This window comes from Staurois parvus, unplaced genomic scaffold, assembly GCF_062004578.1.
Source record: "Staurois parvus isolate SC_StPar_1 unplaced genomic scaffold, SC_StPar_1.0 ptg000678l, whole genome shotgun sequence".
Classification (NCBI taxonomy): Eukaryota; Metazoa; Chordata; class Amphibia; order Anura; family Ranidae; genus Staurois; species Staurois parvus.
The window spans coordinates 236,116-261,033 of record NW_028318474.1 but is presented as its reverse complement, the minus strand read 5'-3'; the positions used below and the strand labels follow the sequence as shown (position 1 = coordinate 261,033).

Sequence of the window (24,918 nt, the reverse complement as noted above, 5' to 3'; positions counted from 1 at the left end):
CAGCCACGGTTTTGTGGCTCGGAGAATGGCAAGCTGAAGTGGATGAGCCCCTGTGAAGATTGATTCCAAGTTGCCGAAGAGAAGAGGTAAAGGGTCCCTTGGTAGTTGTAGAGAAGTGATGAAGGCGATATAGCTGAGTAGTTGGGACCAAAAAGTAGATATTAGTTGGCAATCCCAAAATCTGTGTTTTAGCGAAGGTTTATAGTGTCCACACAAAGGGCAAGTAGAGATCGAGGGATTCCCACGGACATATAGGCATGGCATATAGGCATGGTGCATTAACTTTAATTGTTGCTCCCGCCAGAACTCATTGGAGTTGAAGGCACAGGTATTGTTGAAACCAGTGAGGATTTGATCCATTGAGAGTGTATTGTCAAAGTCTCTGATCCAAGGAGAAGTAGGAGTGGATGCCTCTAGAGGGTGCACATAATGTAGATTTAATGGTCCATAAATGTGGGATATCTTGTATTTCCGATTTCTAACTAAAATATCTATGAATGAAGAACGGAAGCGACTAGATTTAACCAATGTTATCTTGTTCACATAATTACAAACTTGCAAAACATACAGAAAATGATGAGGCGGTAGATTGAAAGAAGTGGAAATCTGAGAAAAAGATAAAGGAAAGCCAGAGGCCGTATCGTATAATTGGCTAACTAGTTTGAGGTCCCTTTCCAACCATAGATCATAAGCTGCGTGTTGTTGAGGGACAGAAAAAGCAGGATTACGATGTATGGGGAGGAAACGGGAAACCCATGGGGATACGCCTAGTTTACGTCTGATCTCCCTCCATGTGATAAGGGTATCACGAATGAGTGGATTATATTTTAAGTGTGGAGGGAGTGAGTTAGGGTTTGAATGTAAAAGGGCTGCAAGATCAAAAGGATGGGCCATGGCAGATTCTATTTGCAGATTAGAATAGTTGGAGGATTTGGTCAGCCAATCTATACACACCCGTAAGATGCATGAGAGATTATATACTCTGATATTTGGAAGACCAATTCCCCCCTCACATCTAGGCAGATATAGCTTAGGCAGGGCAATGCGTGACCGACGTCCTTTCCAAATAAATGTAGAGAGCGCTTTGTTTAGTCTAAGAATGTCCGTATGTTTAAGTAGTAGAGGAATGGTCTGAAGAGGGTATAACAATTTCGGGAAGCTCACCATCTTGAAGAGGTGGGCTCTCCCTACAAGTGACAATGGTAACTCTTTCCATACCTCTAGTTCGCCTATAATTTTTTGAATTGTTGGTGAAAAATTGAGCGAGTAGAGGGAAGAGGCAAGTTTTCCAATTTTGATTCCTAAGTATGTAATATGATGAGGAGCAATTTTGAAATGAGAATTATGAGCCCATGAGGGAGTGCGTGCATGGAATAAGGGAAGGACTTCGCTTTTCGTGAAGTTAATACGAAGACCCGAACAGTGCCTGAAGGCTGTGAAAATATCCTGTATATAAGGCAGGTCATGAGTTGGGTTGGCAGTGAAAATTAAAATGTCATCGGCAAACAAGGCTAAACGTAGATCTTGTTGAGCTATTTGGACTCCGTGCAGCTGTGAGTGGAACAGAAGGAAGCGGGCTAAGGGTTCTAGGGCCAAATTGAAGAGCAAGGGGGATAGGGGGCACCCTTGTCTTGTTCCTTTATGCAGTTTAATAGGGGTAGATGTGTGTCCTGCAGCAACCACCTGTGCTGTAGGAGCTGAGTACATAGCTTGGATTACATGAGTGAAAGGGCCTGAGAAGCCAAATCTATGTAAGACCATCTGCAGCCACTGAAAGTTAACATTATCGAAGGCCTTTTCAGCATCAAGAGAGATTATCGCTAGATCTAGGTGAGGATTGATTTTAGCATGATTTAACACTGCTAGTACTTTGCGGATGTTTGAGGCAGCAGAGCGTCCTTGTATGAAGCCCGCTTGAGAGGGATGAATGATGGAAGGTAAAACAATAGCTAAACGATTTGCGATAATTTTCGATAGAATTTTGGCATCTAAATTTAGAAGAGAGATCGGCCTATAGGAACCTGGGTCAGACGGATCTTTGTCTTTCTTTGCAATCAATTTTATATGTGCCTGAAAGGCAGACGGAAGATAGGCACCCCCTTCTTGTATAGAGCAGTAAACTGATTGCAGGGTAGGAGAAAGGGTTGTAACCATGAGTTTATAGAACTCAGAAGTGTATCCGTCTGGGCCAGGGGCTTTACCATTAGCTAGAGTTTTTATAGCGGATTGAATATCGGATTGAGATATAGGAGCATTAAGAGATTGGAGTGCTACGAGATCGATTTGAGGAAGAGCAATGCCGTCTAGAAAAGACAAAGCCTTTGATTGGTCAATAGGGTCGGGGCCATATAGTTTAGTGTAGAAACTTTCCAATATGGAAACAATTTCTTCAGGGGAGTGTTTCAATATACCCTGTGAGTCTTTGAGGGAGGTAAATTGTGTAGGAGTAAACGGTTTACGGCACAAGCGAGCCAGGAGTCTGCCCGGCTTGTTGCCAAACTTATGATACTGTAAGTCGAGATGTGATTGGTGCATGGATTCTTGTGCTGATGCCCATGTTTCGAATTGGTGTTTTGCCTCTAGCCAAGCTTTCCTGTGTTCATGTGTGTTGGAGTCAGCCAAATTTTTTTGCGTCTGTCGGAGTCGGTTACTAGCTTCTGTGTATTTTAGAGCGACCTTTTTCCTATACGCAGATGTAAAGGCGATGATTTTACCCCGTAAAACCGCCTTTCCTGTTTCCCAAAATAGGTTAGGATTGGATAAGTGAGCTGCATTGGTGATCTGGAAGTCTGCCCAAGTATCTTGGAGTTGACGTAACAGCTCCTGGTTATTTGCTAAGAAAGAAGGAAAGCGCCACGTTTTGTGAGATTGTGTGTTGTGGAGATAGTTGAGGGTTATGGATATGGGAGAATGGTCCGAAATAACTATGTCATGTATATCTGAGGAAGATGCGTATTGCAAAGCAATAGAATTGCAAAAAAAATAGTCTATTCTGGAAAGCGAATGGTGCACCGGAGAAAAGAAGGTGAATTCCTTCCCATCTGGGTGGGCTAAACGCCAGATGTCTGTTAGTTGCATTGCTTCCGCAAATGTAGACAGTAGTGTGAGTGTTGATTGGGACTCCGCAAGTGGGCGGTGATTGTGTTCTAGTGATTTTGACTTATCTTCATAGGCATTCATAAGTGAGTTGAAGTCCCCTCCGACTACTAAAGGTAGATGTATGTAGGCGGACAGCTTTGATGACAGGTCCTGAAAAAACTGTTTTGACGGTGAGTTTGGAGCATAAATATTGGTGAGGACCAATGTTTGAGAGCCTACTTTGAGGTGTACCGCTAGGAATCTGCCTGCCTCATCAGTGTTTACCGAGATTATGTCAGGTGCGAGCTTTTTGTGAATCAGAATGAGCACACCTGCTTTATTATTGAGTGAGGGAGAACCTATAACGTGTCCTACCCAAAGTTTCTTCATACGAACAAAGTCAGATTGGCCTAAATGTGTTTCTTGGAGTAGTGCTACATCCGCCCTAAGTCGGCGGAGATGGCGGAGAATAGCCATTCGTTTATGAGGTGATCTTAAGCCCTTGACATTCCAAGAATAAATACGAATCATTAGGTCATATGATATGAGGTGAATACAGAGGTAGTGAACTTACAGTTTTGTAGGGTGGAGCCAGCTATCCGCCCATTACCGCCCAATCTCTGATGAAGTATGGTCGACTCCCAAGGAAGAGGTGATTCTCCAGAAAAATGTAAGGAAGGAGAGCAGAAGAGGGGAGAAAGAGAGTGGAACATGGTGGCCCAACTGGGGCCTATCAGAAGAGCAAAACAAACAAAAAACCATAACAGTGTATTGGACTTCACATAAATCTGCATGCTGTCCCTGTACTGCGACCAGCGTGTCCGGGAAATAGCAGAGTAGTGATCTGCAGCAGTGACTCATTGGAGTTGTTGAGAGGGCAGGGGAGCATGACCCCCTTGCCTAAATGGCATCGCCAAAGGGAGAAGAGGCTCAACAAATCGAATGACCAGAGCGGAACTGTGGTCGAGGCAAGGCACAGAAAAGGGATGACACAGACAGTATATGTATATGCTATCAAACAAAATGAGAGGAAAGTACCACAGGACCAACTGACTTATTGCTTTCTAACAACTGGTATAGCTATCTGTGGACTGAAGATGATAGCTAAAGGCACAAGAAATTTACATTCAGTTAAACAAGGCAGGTGGTCCAAGTCGTAAGGTAAACCGTATAGCGCCTGAGAGAGTGCGCCAGCTCAGGATTGGCGAGATTTAGAGGGAGCAAAGTTAGTACGTGGGCGTTTCGGTGGATCTTTGCGAGGGCTTCGCTGATCTCTAGGGCCCGAGTTGCGAAGGTGAGGAGACGGCACACCATCCGTAGCCATCAAAGAATCTTGTAAATATTGAGCGGCTTCTTCAGGGTGGATGAAAGACTTTGTATCACCCGAAGGTGTAGTAAAGCGGAGAGTAGCCGGATAAGCCAGGGTGAATTTGTAGCCCCTTTGGTGGAGCGTGGCACATATTTCCTGAAAGGCCTTACGTTTGCGGGATACTTCTTGCGAGTAATCGGCAAATAGGAGTAATTTGTGACCGTCTACTTGTAGGGATCGAGAATTGCGGAAAGAATTAAGAATAGCCACTCGATCAGCATAGTTGAGATACTTGACTATCACCGATCGCGGTGTACGGCGGTCATTTGAAGGCGGCCCCAGGCGATGAGCTCTCTCGACCTGACACAAAGTGGTTAGACCTAGAGCTGAGGGTATACGTGTGGAGCATAATTCTGGAAGCACCCCGGTGGAAAATGATTCTGGAAGGCCCACTATGCGCAGATTATTTCTGCGTGAGCGATTTTCTAAATCATCCAGCTTGTCCAGGATGGATTGGTGCGTACGATTGGTTTGAAGTGCACCTGAGCGCAGCGAGTGAACATCGTCCTCCAAATCTGACAGACGCTGTTCCACTTCAGTTAAACGTTTACTATGATCACCTATGTCTTTTCTGATCTGTTCAATGCCTGTGGCTACTGCATGATCCACAGCTTGTGTGATTGTGGGCAGTAGAATGGCAGCAACTGCTTGTGCAATCTGGTCATATATTTCTGTGGGACTACAGGTGCCAGGAGTAGAGGTCAGGGCTGGTATAACATGATCACTGTGTGCAGGGAGGGTGTGTACATCTGCACCAGCGTGTGTAACAGCCTCTGTGCCTGTGTCCATTGACATATTATGGGCGGCGGCCATCTTGGCTGCAGGAGGGGGAGAGCCGCATCCCTCTCCCCTCGTGGTGGGACCTGAGCTCTGCGGATTCGGCAGGAGGAATCGCTCCATGCCGAAGGGACCGAGGATCGTGCGGGGGGGCCAGTGGGGAGCTCCTGAAGCAGCTGACAGGAGTCCCCTGCGCAGAATGCCGGCTTTATATGCGGGGATCCCGGGAGCCGCGGGTCTCACCTCTTCACAGCATCAGCGCCGGAACCGGAAGTCATCATTGCTCTTTTGATAAGATAAAATTCTGGTGCAAAAAAAAGGTAGAGGGCGTGTACACAAAAAATGATATAAATTAAACGATATTAAAAACACTGCCAATGGTGTGTGTGTGTCTATGTGTAGATAGAGAGATATTAATTTCTACATATGGCACATCCTTCCCTCCCTCCCTTGTCTTTATTGCTCTTTGGCACTCCTATCAATCAAGCCTGAAGGTCCTCATTTAGCAATATTTAATTGTTTTCTTTAGACTTGGTAACCTATGTGACCACAAACCCCTTCTTTATGGCACAACATGTCTGTCATCAAGTCTGGAATTTACCATTTACTGGAGCAATGTAGTATGGGGCTTCATGCTAAACCAAGGTAGCAGGTCCACCCCTTTACAGAAAATGTTGCAGGATCTTCGCAAGTAATTAGAATCCTACATATGGGGGCCAAAGTTCATTACCACTAATAGGTTAGCCTTCAAAGTAACTAACACTGGCCATACAAGATTATAGTTTAGTTTGAAAAGTGTTAGGTTTTGAAAGTTCAGTTGTCTAATGGTTAATGAGACCAAGCTTTTACATTTCTCACAATTCTATCCTACTGAACCATGTCACTGGGAGGGAAAGAGGGTGAATCTCCACAGTTAACACAGAAAGAATAACCTGATATCCTTCCCCGCACTATATAAACAAACATACACACTGTGGTGTGTATGCAATAACATGAAGCCTTGAACCCAAACTTGTAATGCACATTACTGCATATACTGTAGACCTAGTAAGGGTATGGCTGCAGGGTAAGAAGAGATATACTTTTATTCATATAGTTTTTTTTACAGTGGAAGTAAAGCCATTTTGGTATATTTTACCTACAGATAAGTCTTTAATAAGGCTTACCTGTAGGTACTGTGAATATCTCCTAAATATGTCCTTTAGGAGTTATTTATTGTAGACGCACCGGTGATGTCACTGGTGCACGCTAACTGTGTCCTCAGTGGATGGGGTGCCATCCATTGAGAGAGTTGTGCCGCAGCTGAAACTCCCGTGTGCATGCGCAGGGGTGTAAGGACATCGCGGCTCGGCCGATCAGATGGCCACAGCTTTCAAACCCAGAAGGAAGACCAGGTGAAGATGGAAGCCTTGGGGAGCTGTGACAGCACTCTGCTGGAGGGCTTTGTTTTCCAGCAGGTCTTTCATAATGTGCTAGTATGCATTATGCTTTTAAACTTGCAGGGAGAAGATTTTTTAGAATTGTTTTGGCAGTTTACTACCACCATTAAAATTGGTGTTAAAAGCCCCAAATAATGTAAATATTTGGCCCATTACTTCACATTGTACTGCATTTGGCATCAGCTAAAAGCTACCCATGGTGATAGCAAGCACGTTAATGCGGTTTGAAATTTATATCCTGTATGCCAACTTCCCACCCAGCAACCTTGGGACCCTCCTGCACAGCCTAATGACTCACCACAAGGAATAGTGAGACCAAAGATGGCGCATTGTAGACACCCTTACACCATTTGCACAGAGGAAGGAGACAGACACAGAGGCATAACAATAAAATACCATTTTATTAAACTAGTCAAATAAGAGGCATCAAACATGAAAAATAAATAAGAATAATAGAACTAAACTGAGCAAATTTTATAGATCTAATTAACCTAAAAAACCGATTGCGCTTACATTAGCAAATTTAAGTTTCCATACCTACACAGATCTTACAATTTGATTGGGAAATTGCAAATTGCACATCTCCTTATTATTTAGGATTTATATAGTGCCAACAGTTTGCTCAGCGCTTTACAATATAACGAGAGACGATACAGCAACAATACAGTTCAATACAAGAGGGTTAGAAGGGCCTGATCCTGGGAGCTTACAATCTATTAATGTTGGTCTCACAAATGTTTAAGAATGTCTCCAAGCTTTGGTTAAAGGGCTGTATGAGGTCTGATTACCTTAAATAACAAAGGAATGTGATTATCTTAGATTGTAAGCTCCAAGGATCAGGCCCTCCTAACCCTCTTGTATTGAACTGTATCGTTGCTGTATTGTCTCCCGTTATATTGTAAAGTGCTGAGCAAACTGTTGGCGCTATATAAATCCTGTATAATAATAATAATTTGGACAAGGCAGACCACTGCTCTCCTTTTCTGTTTGCATGGGGGGTGAGTTGTCGATTGCTTACACACAAGTCCAGTATATAACACACAGCTAGACTGGAAATATTTGTCTCGACTCAGAGCTTGCGTTAAGCATGTGTCTGTGCTGATCATCGGCCATGCCATATAATGGAGGGACCCGTGGCTGAAACAGCATCTTTAGTTAAGTATTCTTTTCACATGTCGAGTACAACCCCAAAACCCTAACAAAACACAATTGATGGTTTTAATTCTACCTATAGATCACTTACAACATTTTGGGGCTCAGCATTCTTCCAAATATGCAGCGAGTATAACGAGAACATGTCAAGACAAACTGTGGAAGGCACTATTGCAACTAAATCACAAAGCTAATAGGATACCCCGGAGATTGCTCCTTTAACTGCTTCCACATGCCCACCCTGATAAATTCCCTTTAAGAATAATAATGTAGGAAAAAGGGCTTACTAACTTTTGCCTAAAAGTGACTTGTCTAGAAGAATTGCCTAGCCAATGTTAAATCTGTATTGAAGTGGAAATAAAGAGGCAGAAATAGCGAAAGTAGAATTACAAATGGCAGCTAGCTTTTCTATACAAAAAAGATATAAATCAGTACTTAGAATTTATCATATTCTTTACCTGGTGCAGTGACCACAAGACTATATATACAAAATACAGAAGATAGCATTATGAGGAGAGCTCAATCATCTTTTCATGTCAGACTACATAAAAAGAGGTTTAAAAATCACGCAACGCTTTTGGATAGAAATCAGATCCCTATGTATTCTGCAGTGTCATGCAATTACGATGTGGCAAATGTGCCCTATGGTAGCCACACAGCTGCATTTATACCAGATACACAGTGCACAAATTAAAAACAAAAAAAACGCAAGCAAACCTTACATGAAAATATAATTGACAAGGTCAATTTGTGTCAAACAGTTACAGCAACTTCTGTGTGTCATCACTGGGTCACACCTTCTTGCAGCAGTGTATCTGAAAATGTTCTCCCGCATAGTGCTGAATTTGGGGTACTTTGCTTTCCAAGGAGGTAGTGGTGAGGCCGAGCGGCATCACCAACACAAAGTCTGCTTCCAAGAAAGACCTTTGAAATAATTGAAGGTGATGAATTGAATGGACAGAAAGAAGCTCTGCCAACACCTTTAATTTAGGATTAATGGTTGTCTGATCCGGCCAACCTACATGCACGCAGAGACGGCACTAGAGCCATAAAAAAAGGATGAAAATTGCAACCTGAAATTAGTCAGCACACTTGCTCTAAAAATAACTTGAAAGGTAGACTTTCACTTCAGAGCCTATGGAAAAACTGCTGATGGTGTCCAATAGTGATGGGCCAAGCACCCCCGTGTTTAGTTCGCAGTTGAACATTCGAAAGTATTGAACATTCGACCACATACTTCAAACTCAATACAAGTCTGTGGGACTTGAACTTGTAAATTCAAAAGTGTCCATTTTGAAGGCTTATATGCAAGGTATTGGCCAAAAAAGGGGCATGGGGATTTGGGTACTGCCTTGAAGAACATGAACCAGTGAAAAAAGAAAAAAAAAAGAAAGTTTTTAAAGGGCTAGTCATTTTTCATTGCTTAACCTCCCTGGCGGTATTCCCGAGTGTAGCTCGGGGTAACATTTCAGTACCAAAAGCGGTAACCCCGAGCTACACTCGGGAATACCATGCGGCGCTGCTCCGGCATGTGTTCTTCCCTTACCTTACCCTGCGCTCCCACGATGTGTCCCCTGCAGCGTCCCCGGCCATCTCCTCCGGCCGATGCCGGCATCCGGCTTCTGTGTCCTGTCCCTGTGACGTCGGGACGTACGGGCGCCGCCGGCGGCGGGAAATTTAAAAATTTTAAAAAATGTCTTTTTTTTTTTTTTACATTTTACACAGTAAAACATTGCTGTTTCAACCTATTTCACATACATTTTGTCCCTAGTGCTTTGTCCTGCGCCCTGCCTGCATTTTGTCTGTTCTTTCTGCCTGGAAACTGAGAAATGTCCATGGCGTCCAAAAAGTGTCCCTTTAGGTCAAAAGCGGTTTAGATCAGCTAGAGAACAGCGATAGTAAATCAGAACCACTTGCAGAATTGAGTGATAATGATTCGTGGGGGAAATTCGTCATCAGAAACTGAAAACGATTTTGCGACTGAGCTCAGCAATGTGCGAACTTGGCGCTCTATTTCACATTTCAGTGTTTTTGGTTTGATTATATTATTGAATTCAATTTTTTAGTATTTTTATATTATTTTTATGATTATTTATTAAATTATAATTTATGATTTTGTGTTTCAAATTTTATCATACCCGGGATGTTTACTAGACTCTTGTTCGGACAGATTTCAGTGAGTTTTTCCTAAAAATTACAGCCTACAATAAAAAAAATACATATTTCCATGCAAAAAAATGGTACCGCTTTCAGCACCAAAAATCTGAAATAATCATACCGCCAGGGAGGTTAAAGTATTAAAAAAAAAAAAAAAAGGCCTTTAGGCCTGGTAGGGCTTTTAAAGGAAAACCACGCACCTCAATAAATGGTGGAAAAAAGTGTGAGGTCCCCTCCAAATTCCTACCTGACCCTTGATCTGAGCACAGGCCTGGTAGGGTAGGTGCCCCCCCATGGCTTACCAGGCCACTTGACCTCGACATGGAGACAAAGGCCTCTTCCCTACAAACCTGGCCTGGTGGTTTGGGGGGTCTGAGGGCAGGGAGGCTCATTATCTGGGTACCCCTTTAAATTACAGGGCACCCTGATGCTCCCCCCCCTTGTGAATGAGTAAGGGGGTACCCCTACACATTCATTAAAGGGTTACATTAAGTAAAAAAAAAAAAAGAGACCAGTCTTTTGAAAAATACCTTTAAATTGAACAAAAAAACAAAATTGTTTTTGACAAGTCCTTTAAAAAAAAAAAAAGAAAAAGCGGACGCCCACTGACCCCTCTGCCACTCGCCACTGCAGTTAGCTCTGCCCAATTGTTTACATCTTGCTGGCAACTGTCAGACCTGTTATATTGCAGCAAGTACTCAGCTGACTGGTATTGGCTTTTGAAAAAAAAAAACAAAGAAAAGCATACATGACCTGTCAAAAGCAGTTTTATTTTTTGTTCAACTATTTTCAAAAGTCTGGAGTCTATTTTTTCAAAATTTACCCCTTACTCATTGCACAAGGGGTGCAGCAGGGTACTCTGATGCTAATGACCCCTCCTGCCAGGGTTGTGGGGAAGAGGCCCTTGTCCCCATCGTCCCCATCCCCCCCTTTCCTGTCAGGCCTGTGTTTTGGTAGGAATTTAGGGGGAACCCCATGCCCCCCCCATTTTTTGGTGGCGGGGTTCCCCTTAAAGGTCCTACCAGGTCTATAGGCCCTGGTAGGGCTTTTGGGGGGAATCCCATGCACTTTATTTTGAATTTTATTACAGCCGGGTCCCTCCTAACCTTCCTACCAGACCTAAAGGGCCTGGTATGGATTGGGGAAGGGGGGGTGGACCCACAATGTTTATTTCTTTTTTTTTTTTTTAAATGTAATTTTGTTTTTATTTTGGGGAGAGTTTTCTCACCTCTGTCTTCGGCAGTGTCCAGGAACACACTGCGTAAGGCTGCAGTAGAAGCAAAAGTGTGCAGTGGCGACTGTGCACTAAGAGAGGGGGTTTGGCAGGCGAACAGTTGGTGCTGCCTTCACACCGTAACCTTTAGAGTCATTCTTGATCAGTGCAGGATTGGACCCTGCTCTACAGCTGCTGTTGATCCAGGACTGATTCATTTTGATAAATGTCAGCCGGTCAATGGAGTCTGTGGACAGATGCACCCTTTTATTCGTCACAAAACCTCCAGCAGCACTGAATGTCTGTTCAGAAAGCATGCTGGTTGCAGGACAGGCCAGTAGCTCAATTGCATATTGAGCAACTTCTGGCCAGTGATCCATCCTCAAGTAACCCAGTGGATCCTTAGTTGAAAAGGTTTCCAAGTCTGCTCTTGCCACTAGATAATCCTGCACCATATGATGGAGACGCTGCTGATGGATGCTTAAACAGCCCTAGGTGCTGAGGACGAAATAATTCTTTAAAGGCATTCGTCAGCCGGCCGCCTCACCAGGCAAATTTTGCTACCCCAGTTGCTGAACCGTAAAAAAAAGTACATCAGAATCGGTCAATGTTCAAACATACAGTATCTCACGGAAGTGAATACACCCCTCACATTTTTGTAAATATTTTACTCTATCTTTTCATGTGACAACACTGAAGAAATGACATTTTGCTACAATGTGGAGTAGTGAGTGTACAGCTTGTATAACATGTAAATTTGCTGTCCCCTCAAAATAACTCAACACACAGCCATTAATGTCTAAACCGCTGGCAACAAAAGTGAGTACACCCCTAAGTGACAAGGTCCAAATTGGGCCCGGTTAGCCATTTTCCCTCCCCGGTGTCATGTGACTCGTTAGTGTTACAAGGTCACAGGTGTGTCATTTCTTCAGTGTTGTCACATGAAAAGATATAATAGGATATTTACAAAAATGTGAGGGGTGTACTTACTTCCGTGAGATACTATATACAATACTTTGTAGACACAAACAAAGAAATAAACACTTATTAGGATGTTTTACCAAAGACATGTAGCAGAAAACATTTTGGCCTGAAGAAATTCGAGTTTTTTTATTTTTTTTCTTGGCTATGTTTTATAACAGAATGTGATAAATATTTTTTTTTTCAAAATTCTCTGTCTTTTTTGTTTATATAATAAAAAATAAGAAACCCAGTTGTGATAAAACACCACCAACAGAAAGCTCTATTTGTGTGAAACGTGATATAAATTTTATTTGGGTGCAGTGTTGCATGTCCGCACAATTGCCAGTTAAAGTAGTGCAGTTTAGTGCTACATAGCAAAAAATTCCCTGGTCATGAAGAAGGTGAAACCTGGAGCTCAAGTGGTTCAACTGAAGGTCATAACAGAATTGTACAATCATAATGTCCTCCCTGTGCCTGCTTGGATTTCCTCTGGGTACTCCGTTTTCCTCCCACACTCCAAAGACATGCTCCAGCTTGGCAGGTGCTCAGCATTGGAGTGGAGATCACAGGAGTAATGATGCCTACTATAGAGATTTCCAGTCTGGGGTCAGGTATTGCATATACATAGTTACATTGATCTGAGCTGATGTAAAATACCCGTACTTGGAATTCAGCTCTAGCTACAAAACACCAGAATCAGAGCTGCTACTATAGGTAAAATACCACTTAAGGATAATACTATAAAATGATGAAATAAAACATACTGTAAATAAAAACAAAGATTTGGTAGGAGGAAGCTTTCATGATTTCATTTATTTTCTCTGGAGCAAATTGGCAGTCTCATTTTAATTGCACGGTGTAGTTGTCCTTTCAGTATACCTCTGTCTTTTTTTATTATTACTAGGGGTAAAAATAAACAGCATTTGATTCAGTGGAATACACGAGTCAGCTCTTAATTCAGGCAAAGTGATTGTCGATCAAATACTCCCAATGGGAACTTGCATATGATTCAGTGCTGCAGCCACATTCTGTCCATTATGGGGAAATCTTAGAGCTTCTAGAGGAAAACATTGGGAGATGCTTAGGCTGGCCATAGACGGGTCGTTTATCGGCCGAATTTTTGGCCGATAAATGAAAAATCGGTCGTTGCTGGCAGTGATGCTGCCACCAATGTCCACGTAAAACGGCCATTGTTCGTGGATTTTCCAGCATTATCAATAATACTAAATGAGAAAATCCACGAAAAACGGCCGACGGGTTGGCCCCACTAACGGCGTGAATATCGGCCGATTTTTCCTGCGACGAAAATTCGATCGATAAACGACCCGTCTATTCCCTGCATTAGGGGGAGATTTGCTAAAACGGGGCCACACAGAGTCTGGTATCCAGTCGGCTTGCAGGTTTCATTGTCCAGGCTTAACTGAACAAGCAGAAGTTAGAAGCTGATTGGTTACTATGCACAGATACACCAGGTTCTGTGTGGCCCAGTTTTAGTAAATCTCCCCCCTAGAGCTGTGTATTATCTGTGTTACCTGTTAATGTATGCACAAAATTGACAAAGCCGTACTAAATGCAGGTACAATAAACAGATAAAATCTGCACTGAAACAATTTACTATGATCCAAGGAACAGATTAAACTGTGCTATCATGTACTGCATACAAAAGTGACATATTATGTATTATTATGATATGTAATGATAACATTTCATTAACCTCTTCCCTCCCGTTTCGATGTCCCTTTAAAAGGTTCTGCATGCCTTGGGTGCAGGGAGTTTAGGTGACCATGTGACTAGTGCGATAGGCTGTCACAGTGGTCACATGATCGAGAGCCGGTCCTGACCAGTTACTGATCGTTAGTGGAAAATGTCTTTGACAACTTGGTCTCTGTGCTGGGATTGAGCTTTCAGCATAGAAGCATTGGCCACCCAGCGATACATATGTGCGGAGTGTGGACATTAACCTCCCTGGCGGTAATCCTGAGTGTGGCTCGGGGTTGATTTATAGTACCAAAAGTGGTAACCCGAGCCACACTCGGGATTACACTGTAGTGCTTGTCCTGCGATCCCCCGATCCTTACCTTGTCCTGCGATCCCCCGATGTCCTCCCGCTGTGTCCTCCGGCCGATGCTGGCATCCGTCTTCCGGGTTCCCTTCCCTGCGAGCGTCGGGACGTAGGGGGGCAGAACCGGCAGGAGATTCAAAAAAGTAAAAACATGACATACACACAATACATTGTAATCTGATAGTATTACATTACTGTATCAAACCATTTCACCTCAGTTTTGTCCCTAGTGCTTTGTCCTGTGCCCTGCCTGCACTTTTACCGTTCTTTCTGCCTGGAAACTTGAGAACGTCCATGGCATCCAAAAAGCATCCCTTTAGGTCAAAAGCGGTTTTAGACCAGCTAGAAAACAGCGATATTGAATTAGAATCACTTGCAGAATTGAGCGCTAATGATTTGTGGGGAAATTCGTCATCAGACCCTGAAAACGATTCTGTGACAGAGCTCAGTGATGTGTGAACTTGGCTCTCTATTTCAGATTTCAGTGTTTTTGGTTTGATTACATTATTGAATTAAATTTATTATTATATAATCATTTTTTATAATTCTAATTTTTTATTGTATTATAATTTATGATTTTGTGTTTCAAACTTTATCAGGATAATTACTAGAGACTTGTTTGGACAGATTTAAGTGAGTTATTCCTAAGAATTACTGGCCTACAATATAAAACAACAAATTTGCATGCAAAACAATGTACCGCTTTGACATTCAAAAATATTGACATAATTAGACCACCAGGGAGGTTAAAGACCACCCTTTAGCCACTGCAAATATTGTATGTGTTATGCAGATGGCAACAGGTTAAGGAGAATTTATAGTTACAGTTTTTAGACACACTCAAGAGAAAACAAATATTTTTCAGTGTGTGTTGGTGAGAGATTGAAAAACATTGCTTTTATGTCTAATTTAACCTCTTCATGCCGGCCGAACGCAAATGTGCGGCCTCCCGGCATCTGGGCCTAGACGCCGAGCGGCCGCACATTTGCGTTCTGTTAAAAAAAGACATATGTGCCGAGAGCGCGCGCCCTGTGCGCTCCCAGCACACATGGCCGGTACTCACGGATAGGTCCCGATCTCCTCTTTCGATCGGGACCTTTCCCGATCATGTGACCGCCATGATGACGCATCACGGCGGTCACATGACCCTAAACCCCGCCTCCCGGCTTCTGAAACTCTTAAAGGGCCTGGAGGTACCGGCGTGAAGGGGTTAAAATTTTATATGAACACGGGGGAAGTCATATTTGTTCATTACCTATGCAGAGTCTTCTTCCTGCTTTGCTGTGTTTGTGATTTAGCCTCCATTCACATCCAGTAAGTTCTTATGGAAGTGCTTATACAGGAGTTTTTAATTGGGCATTTTTCAAGCATTATATTTAGGGTTTTACCAATATTGATATCCATATCGGTGCCGATACTAAGCATTTGCAAAAGTACTTGTACTCATGAAAATGCTCCAATACCTAAAACCGATCCTTCTTTGTACGGTGTCATTTGAGCCTATACAGGATCAAGGGCTCAAATCAATTAAGGGCAAAGAATTGCAGGTGGTTTGAAAAGGAATGTAGTGGGATTTTTGTCCGAATCACATGTGATTTCCCTACAGGTGCCGTGCGATTTGAGCCAATTCATTTTGTATCTAATGGCCCCATTGCAGGAATGGAGATGAATAGTCTGTGAACTTTAGTTCTGCTTTAAAATTGTGTTTGCAAGGATGGGGAAATGTAGGTATTGCACGGCCCTGTGGTGCCTATTATTTTACAGGACATTAAAATTAATTTTGGCCAAAATGTAATCTGCCACCTGTCTTTGGTAAATTAAGTGTATGTTAATTGGTTTGCGTGAAAATTATAGTGTCTACAAATGATGATATATAAACTGGAATTATTTTTGTTTTATTATTTTTATTACTAGTAATGGCGGCGATCAGCAAATTAGTGGGACTGTGATAGTATGGCGGGCATTTTGACATTAAGTAACTGACACTAATATGACCAATGACACTAAGACTATGCTAATAAAATGCACTGATACTGTACTAATGACACTGGGCAGGAAAGGGGTTAACATCTGGGGCGATCAAAGGGTTAACTGTATTCCTAACTATATCTGATCTGTGTACTGTGTGCTTTGCAGGGAGACAAAAACCGGCTCATCCCCACTGTCAATAGAGAGATCTGTGTTGTTTACCAAGGAAGTTCTGATATCCTATTTGTTGCAAAGTGTGCTGGAAAGGGTATATGGCGGTGTTTTCCAGAAAATAGCCGGTGCAGTCTGGGGGCTCCAGCCCATATTAAAAAAAACTGCAGCTTTGTAAAATGTTCATTCATGTTCTTGTCATAGCGGTAGGCCATTTGAGCTCCTCAGAAGCCTCGGCTAAAAAACTCCCAGTTAGCAACCCTCATGTCCGGACTGTTGCTAGGATATGAAAACCGTTGGATGATAACTGCCGGCAGTACAGGAGCAAAGACCAACCGTTTTCCTGTGCTAGCAGCAAGGCAGGATGTGGGGGCCCCTGACTGGGGTTTTTCCAGCCAGGCCTCTGAGGGTCCCAAATGGCACAGCAGTGGGTGAGCTCAGCAATGTGAGAGAGAGAGAGAGAGCGCAGTGTACAGTCAGGGGGTTCAATGAGGAGAACGCTCTCTCCTGTGATGCTGGGGGCGAGTGTCCATTGATTGGAGCGTTCTAGCAACAGGACAGGATGGGGCACAGCTAAGGCCTACAGGTAAGGCTTCATAACTAATCCCAGTATATCAAAGCCGCGCAGTGTTTTTGATCACACTGGGGCCCATATTGGGGCCCCTTGACATTTTTTATTGAACTAACTCCTTCGGACATAATGTGGCCCTCTTGAAGATGTTGTCTCGGTGGGGCCCCGTGTTTTTTCTGAGTGTGACATGCCTGTCCTAGACTGCCCAGATGTCTGTGTAATGTCCTGTTATGTAATCCGCCTGTCCCTTTATTATGTGACATTTCTCTAATGTATGTATACAATGATAGATTTCACTCTGTATATATGTATATATTTGTCATATTGGGGTCTCAGGGGATGTATTCTGGCTGCAGTGGGCTTGTGAGGAAATGGTTGTGGGTAACCTAGCAACAGGAGTAGCCTGAGATCTGTGTATAAGTGGAGGGCTTGGGGGTACAGGGGTGTACAGTACAGTGAGCTGTCAGGGCTCAGCGATTGGGGTGTATAGGTAGAGTTTTGGAGTTCCGGGGTGTACAGTACAGTGACCCCATCAGGGTTCAGAGATCGGGCTGTGAGGGGAGAACTCTGGGGGTACAGGGATGTACAGTACAACGACCCTATCGGGGCACAGAGATGGGGGTCATAGCAGCACCTGAGTGTGCGGAGGGATGTACAGGACATATAGAAGGATATTTATATGAGGAGATCCAGAAGTGGCCTGAAGTGACAGGAAGAGATCATCTCTTCTTCCTATTGTACGTTAGAGGCAGAGGGTGACTACCTCAAATGAAGAGCAGGAGCGGCATGGAGGCCGGGGACAAATAATCAACCCCTCTGATAGCTCCGTGTTCAGAATTTCTGGCTGCAGTGGAAGATGAATGCTGCTGAGTGGATGACAGGTAGCTTACTTGCGATGCTTTGATTTCTATCCTGCTGGCAATGTTGGGCTGGTGTTGGCAACTTGCAAAGCATGGAGAACGCCTCAATTCATGTGAATACAGGGACCCTGCAAATGCTTTTTGATGGCATTTTGTGTGCAATTGTGAAGCACTACAGAAAGGTTCTTTTCATATTCTCTCCCCTCCAGCCCCTTCCAAAAAAACAATTAAAAGACAGGTGTGTTAAGAGCTGCAAAAACACTTCCTAATAATGTAAATGTACACTATAGGTGGTTTCGGGGCGTCCCTCTGAGCTGAAACCCCCAAACCATGTTTGAACATGTTTTCCTGTAAAGTGGGCCCCAACACCTCAAGGGTTCAATGCTCAGGATGTCTCGGGGTACAGGTAGAAGGTGTAATGCTTCCTTTATTCCTCTTTCTGCCAGACTCCACCTGTGTGACCAGTCTCCTGAAGCCTCTTCTCCAAGGTGATTTGTTTGGGAGTCGCAGCGTTAAATGCATGCGTTTCATGTTCTAGAACTATAAACAAAGCTCTGATCCCCGCACAGCAAACAAACATTCAAGCAGAAATTCTAATAACTAGGAGCAGTGTCACACATAGGCCTCATTTTCTCAGCATGTAAAAGCACCTCTATGTTAGGCCTGGTTCACACCTCTGCAATTTTCTGTGCATTTTCAGTTTTGCAGAAACGTCGTACAGTCCATTTAACATGGTTTCCCATGGGTCACGTTCACATCTGTGCGTTTTCCACCGGTGCATTGTCTGGAAAGGATCAGGAAGGTTTCTTCCTGCAGCAGGTTGCAGTTTTTGTTCCATAGATTTCAATGGAAATGCAGCAGAAACGCTTTTAAAAACGCAGTGCTTGCATTCTTGATGGTTTTTTTTTTTTGTTTCTCCCATAAGACAAAAGACACCTGCCAAAGGCACAAAACGCATCAAAAACTCGTTAATATGTCACGTGAAAAACATGCAAAATGCATCAACTGCAACCTGTACAGGCATGAACCTGGCTTTAGGATCCTTCCAGGCACAGCTGAAAAAGATATGGGGCCACACCAGGCTCTAAATGGTCAATTCTCCTCCATAGCAGTCCCTGCACAGCTCCATAGAGCCCCTTTCACATGGGTGTTCCAATCAGGTCCACCTGTCAGTTTTTTAGGCAGACCTGATCGGAAGGTCCATGCAGCCCTATAGACAGGAGGATGTAAACTGACTTGTGTCGGTTTGTAAACCCGCCTACCTTCAGGTCCAGGAAAAAAAAACGGAATAGCACTGCGTTCTTTTCTTTTTTTCCCAACCAGATTGGAGATAGTCTGATGTAAACTGACAGCGCAGTCTGTTTACACCCGGCTGCCCATAGAGTTGACAGGGGTCCACCCTTGTCTGCCGGGCAGAAACTGAAGGAGTACAGGCGTCCAAACAGTGCGGACTTCGCTCCGTGTGAAAGGTGTCTACAACATAAATCGTCGTGCCTTCTATAAAACCAGGTTTATTACAATAAAGGGTTAGTAATGCTCGTGGTTTCATAGGCAAATCGATGGCTCACCAGGTCTCCATATAGCGTTCTCTATTTGGCTGATCCAGATCGATTCTACTTCCTCAAACTCCTGGGAACACCCCAACAGCTGCTGAAACCTGGGATTGAACCAGGGACCTTTAGACATTCAGTCTAACGCTCTTCCAACTGAGCTATTTCAGCAAATTTAGGGGCGTCAGTTTTATTAGTTCTGTATTAACAAGTTTGCTTGGAGGCGGGATATTGTGGATTTTGGAGAGCTGCACTTCTTTCATTCATTTGTTTCATGTATTTGTCAATAGATTTCTGGACACTTTTGTGTGCAGAGGGAGCTGCAGGTGCTGCATATAACCTGCCATACAAGGGAATATATTTGTAAACGCTGATACTTCTTTACATCAGCTCTTATCCACACATGCATGTCCAACGTATTTTCCCAACACGAGGAGGCATTGGCGTTTCCATGAGTGCGGCCACGTACAGCCATTTACTTGTATGGCTGGCTGCATGTAGCACCTGGAGCAGGAAAGCACCCAGAAATGTACACTAGGTGCATAAAATGCCTACAAAAAGCTGAGTGACTGAACTCTAACGTGTATGTACAGTTTGTATAGTTTTCTTTTTAATTTTAGAGCAGCGGTTCTCAACCTGTGAATCGCGACCCCTTTGGGGGTCGAACAAACCTTTCACACGGTTCGCCTAAGACCCTTGGAAAACACATATTTCCGATGGTCTTAGGAACCGAAACACCGCTCCTCTATCCGTCTCCAGGCGGGTCTGCCCACATGCAGAAACGCCCACATACGAGTACCCGGCGCAATGACATCATCGCGCCAACCCCATCACATACAGTGCGGGCAATCGCTGACTGTGCAAGCAGCTCGCCATCCTGCCAATGCACTGTATGGGCTGAGCAGCCGTAGCCTGGAAGGAAGTGAGACTCAGGCTGGGTTTGTCCCCTTGGACTTCCTGTTATCTACCGATCCATGGTAACCCATCCTTCCCCTTGCCTCAATTTCATGCCGCCTATGCTACTTGGGCTCAACAAGGTTTGAAGCTTTTTGCGCAGTTATTTGACACTATCTCAGGCTCTGCCCTCCCCTTCTCTCGTATTAGTGAGTGCTACCAACTCCCGCCCCATCACTTCTTAATGGTTCAGCAAGGCATAGATCATATCTCAAGCACATGCCGGAATAGACCAAGAAGATTCCAAACGTCTATGGTGGATATATTGCTGAAGCGGAAAACATTTAAGATCTCGAACATTTATAAACCACTGAATCTATGCCTGTCTAAGTCCCTGTATTCCTCCTCTACCATCTCCACCTCTCCAGATTCAAAATAGCTGCCCCCTGTACAAATCTCCACGACCCACATTGCTAGACAAGTTGTGGTATTGTCCATTCATCTTGGAATTTTAGAAACAACTGGAGACATTCGCTGCTTCTGTCACGGGTTATTGCCCGACACAAGGTCCCTTTCTGCTCATATTTGGCAATTTCCCCTCTACACGCCTGGAGCAGTCCAGACCTCAATTACTAGCTATACAATGCAATAAGGCTTGGCTAGCCACCTGCTTCATGATTGCGCGACGGATCATTCTCAGAAAATGGCTATCCTCCGCTCCGCCTTCAGTTCCTGAGGTCAAGCAAGATCTATTACATCTTCTTCGTAGAGAAAAACTTGACTTAGACTTGTCACTAAAAGCCTTGACGTTGCGGTTCCAGAAAAAATGGGGCCTCTTAATATCAAGGTCTCTTCCCCCTCTGGAGCAGAGCACGTACCTCCAATAGGCCATATGGTTATCCCTATCCACATTCCTCATAACTCTTTTGATTTTACTGTATTGTATATCTCAAGGATGTTTTTAATGGGTGTCAGTCACATGATGGGTCTCCATATAACCAATTCTTTATTACAGGATTGCATAATGGCTCTGCAAATAGGTAACAACATGCGTTCTTCCTGTTTTGTGCTTTCTGTGCCGGGATCCCTTCCTCCGTGGGGAGCTCTCCTTTGTTTGAGCGTCCCCATGCAGGGGAGGAATCTCCAGTTCTTCCGTTTGGGCCTATACTTAAACCCCCCCCCCCTTTCTTTTCCCCCTTTCCCTTGACTACTAATTATGGTTTGGTATGGTTATAGTAAAGATTCCTTATTAGGCGTGGGTTGCACATGTCTCCATCTCTTCATTATTCTAGGCCACTTCTTGCTACTCCTGTGTCTGACAAGGATCCCACAGAGGCAGCGACCACCCTGGGGACCTCTGTCATTCTTCTGGCTTTAGCGGATATGGCTTGGAAGGCCCCACTGGTTCTAGCCTCCCCCCCTTAGTTATCATCTTGTTTATTACTTTGAAACCTGTAATATGCTCATTGAGCTTGATTACATCTTTTTTTTTACCTATTCTTTTGTAAGTTTAGACCACTTCTCTGACTCTGAGTACACTGTTGCATCTACTGTATTGTTGTTTGAAACCCCAATAAAAATATTATTTAAAAAAAAAAAAAAAGGGCAGCACTGGGGATCTGAAGACTAGCAAAGGATCAGCCCAGTTGAAGATAGTACTGGACTCATGCATCTACAGCAGTGGTCGGCAAGCCGCGGCTCGCGAGCCACATGCGGCTCTTTACAAACTTAAATGCGGCTCTCCTGTGTGCCGGGCGCCCGCTCCCCTCCCTCCTCTCCCCCTCTCCCCTCCCCTCCTCTCGGATGGCCGCCCCCCTCCCTCCTCTCGGGCGTCAGGACTCTGCAGCTGTCAGGATGTAGGCGGGGCAGCCAGGATGTAGGCGGGGCAGCGTGACGAACTCTTCTCCTCTCACAGTCCTCCCTGAAGACCAGAACGGCGCGGGAATACAAGAGGAACGCGCGGAGCAAAGGTAAGTGAATTGACACAGGGGGGACTTACTATATGGGGAATGAATTACTATATGGAGGACTTGCTATATGGGGAATGAATTACTATATGGAGGACTTGCTATATGGGGAATGAATTACTATATGGGGGACTTACTATATGGGGAATGAATTACTATATGGAGGACTTACTATATGGGGAATGAATTACTATATGGAGGACTTACTATATGGGGAATGAATTACTATATGGAGGACTTACTATATGGGGAATGAATTACTATATGGGGGACTTACTATATGGGGAATGAATTACTATATGGGGGACTTACTATATGGGGGACTTACTATATGGGGGATGAATTACTATATGGGGGACTTACTATATGGGGAATGAATTACTATATGGGGAATGAATTACTATATGGGGGACTTACTATATGGGGGATGAATTACTATATGGGGGACTTACTATATGGGGAATGAATTACTATATGGGGGACTTACTATATGGGGGACTTACTATATGGGGAATGAATTACTATATGGGGGACTTACTATATGGGGGATGAATTACTATATGGGGAATGAATTACTATGGGGGACTTACTATATGGGGGATTAATTACTATATGGGGGATGAATTACTATGGGGGGGATGAATTACTATATGGGGGATGAATTACTATATGGAGGATGAATTACTATATGGGGGATGAATTACTATGGGGGATGAATTACTATATGGGGGATGAATTACTATATGGGGGATGAATTACTATATGGGGGATGAATTACTATGGGGGATGAATTACTATATGGGAGATGTATTTTCAGTTTTAAAAATGTGGCTCTCAAAATAAATTTCAATCGTGGTTTTGGCGAGATTTGGCTCAGTTGAAAAAAAAGGTTGCCCACCACTGATCTACAGTATATAGCCCGTCATTCATGTCGTCCAGCAATGTGTCATGTCATTCCCGATGAATATTACATAAGTGGTGATCTGCCGACATGGCAAACCACTGCTCCTTCCAATCCTCTCGTTGAAAAGGGATGGGGTTATGTTCCATTGTATAAGTCATCTTTGCTTGATCCCGATAATCCTCCTTTCTAGTACAATTTCTCCTTAGTCTGACAAATTGTCCTTTAGGGACATTCATAAGCCAGGAGGTGTGATGACAATTGTTCAGGGGTATATAACCATTGCGATCTACCGTCTTGAAGAATGTTTTTGTTAGTAGAGGATCCTGTTCCTGCATAATCTCCAAATCTAAAAACTTGATAGTCTTCTCACTTATCACCCAAGTAAGAACAATATTCTTACTGTTAATCTTTTTTCTTTGATCCATGTCAATCACGATGAATGATTCACATAGGTGGTGATCTGCCGACATGGCAAACCACTGCTCCTTTTAATCCTCTCACCCAAAAAGGATGAGGTTATGTTCCATTGTATTAATACAATGTCATTCCTGTCGTCCGGCAATTTTGATTCATATCAGTCACGATGAATGACGCACATAGGCGGTGATCTGCCGGAATGGCAAACCACTGCTCCTTCTAATCTCACCCAAAACGGATGAGGTTATGTTCCATTGTATAAATCCAACGTCATTCATGTCGTCTAGCAATGTTGATCCATATCAATCACGATGAATGACGCACATAGGCGGTGATCTGCCGACATGGCAAACCACTGCTCTTTCTAATCCTCTCACCCAAAAAGGATGAGGTTATGTTCCATTGTATAAATCCAACGTCATTCATGTCGTCTAGCAATGTTGATCCATATCAATCACGATGAATGACGCACATAGGTGGTGATCTGCCGACATGGCAAACCACTGCTCCTTCTAATCCTCTCACCCAAAAAGGATGAGGTTATGTTCCATTGTAATAATCAACGTCATTCATGTTGTCCAGCAATGTTGATCCATATCAGTCACGATCAATGACGCACATAGGCGGTGATCTGCCGACATGGCAAACCACTGCTCCTTCTAATCTCACCCAAAAAGGATGAGGTTATGTTCCATTGTATAAATCCAACATCATTCATGTCGTCTAGCAATGTTGATCTATATCAGTCACGATGAATGATGCACATAGGCGGTGATCTGCCGACATGACAAACCACTGCTCCTTCTAATCTCACCCAAAACGGATGAGGTTATGTTCCATTGTATAAACCCAACGTCATTCATGTTGTCTAGCAATGTTGATCCATATCAATCACGATGAATGATGCACATAGGCGGTGATCTGCCGACATGGCAAACCAGTGCTCTTTCTAATCCTCTCACCCAAAAAGGATGAGGTTATGTTCCATTGTAATAATCAACGTCATTCATGTCGTCTAGCAATGTTGATCCATATCAATCACGATGAATGATGCACATAGGTGGTGATCTGCCGACATGGCAAACCACTGCTCCTTCTAATCCTCTCACCCAAAAAGGATGAGGTTGTGTTCCATTGTTTAAATCCAATGTAATTCATGTCGTCCGGCAATGTTCATCCATATCAATCACGATGAATGACGCACATAGGCGGTGATCTGCCGACATGGCAAACCACTGCTCCTTCTAATCCTCTCACCCAAAAAGGATGAGGTTATGTTCCATTGTATAAATCCAACGTCATTCATGTTGTCCAGCAATGTTGATCCATATCAGTCACGATGATTGATGCACATAGGCGGTGATCTGCCGACATGGCAAACCACTGCTCCTTCTAATCCTCTCACC

General features: G+C 43.7%; 1 protein-coding gene across 2 annotated transcripts in view; it reads left to right on the top strand.

Moving 5' to 3' along the window:
* Positions 1-24,918, top strand: part of LOC149447636 (uncharacterized) — a 279,294-nt gene that overhangs the window by 52,064 nt on the left and 202,312 nt on the right. The gene's annotated exons all lie outside the window — the stretch shown is intronic.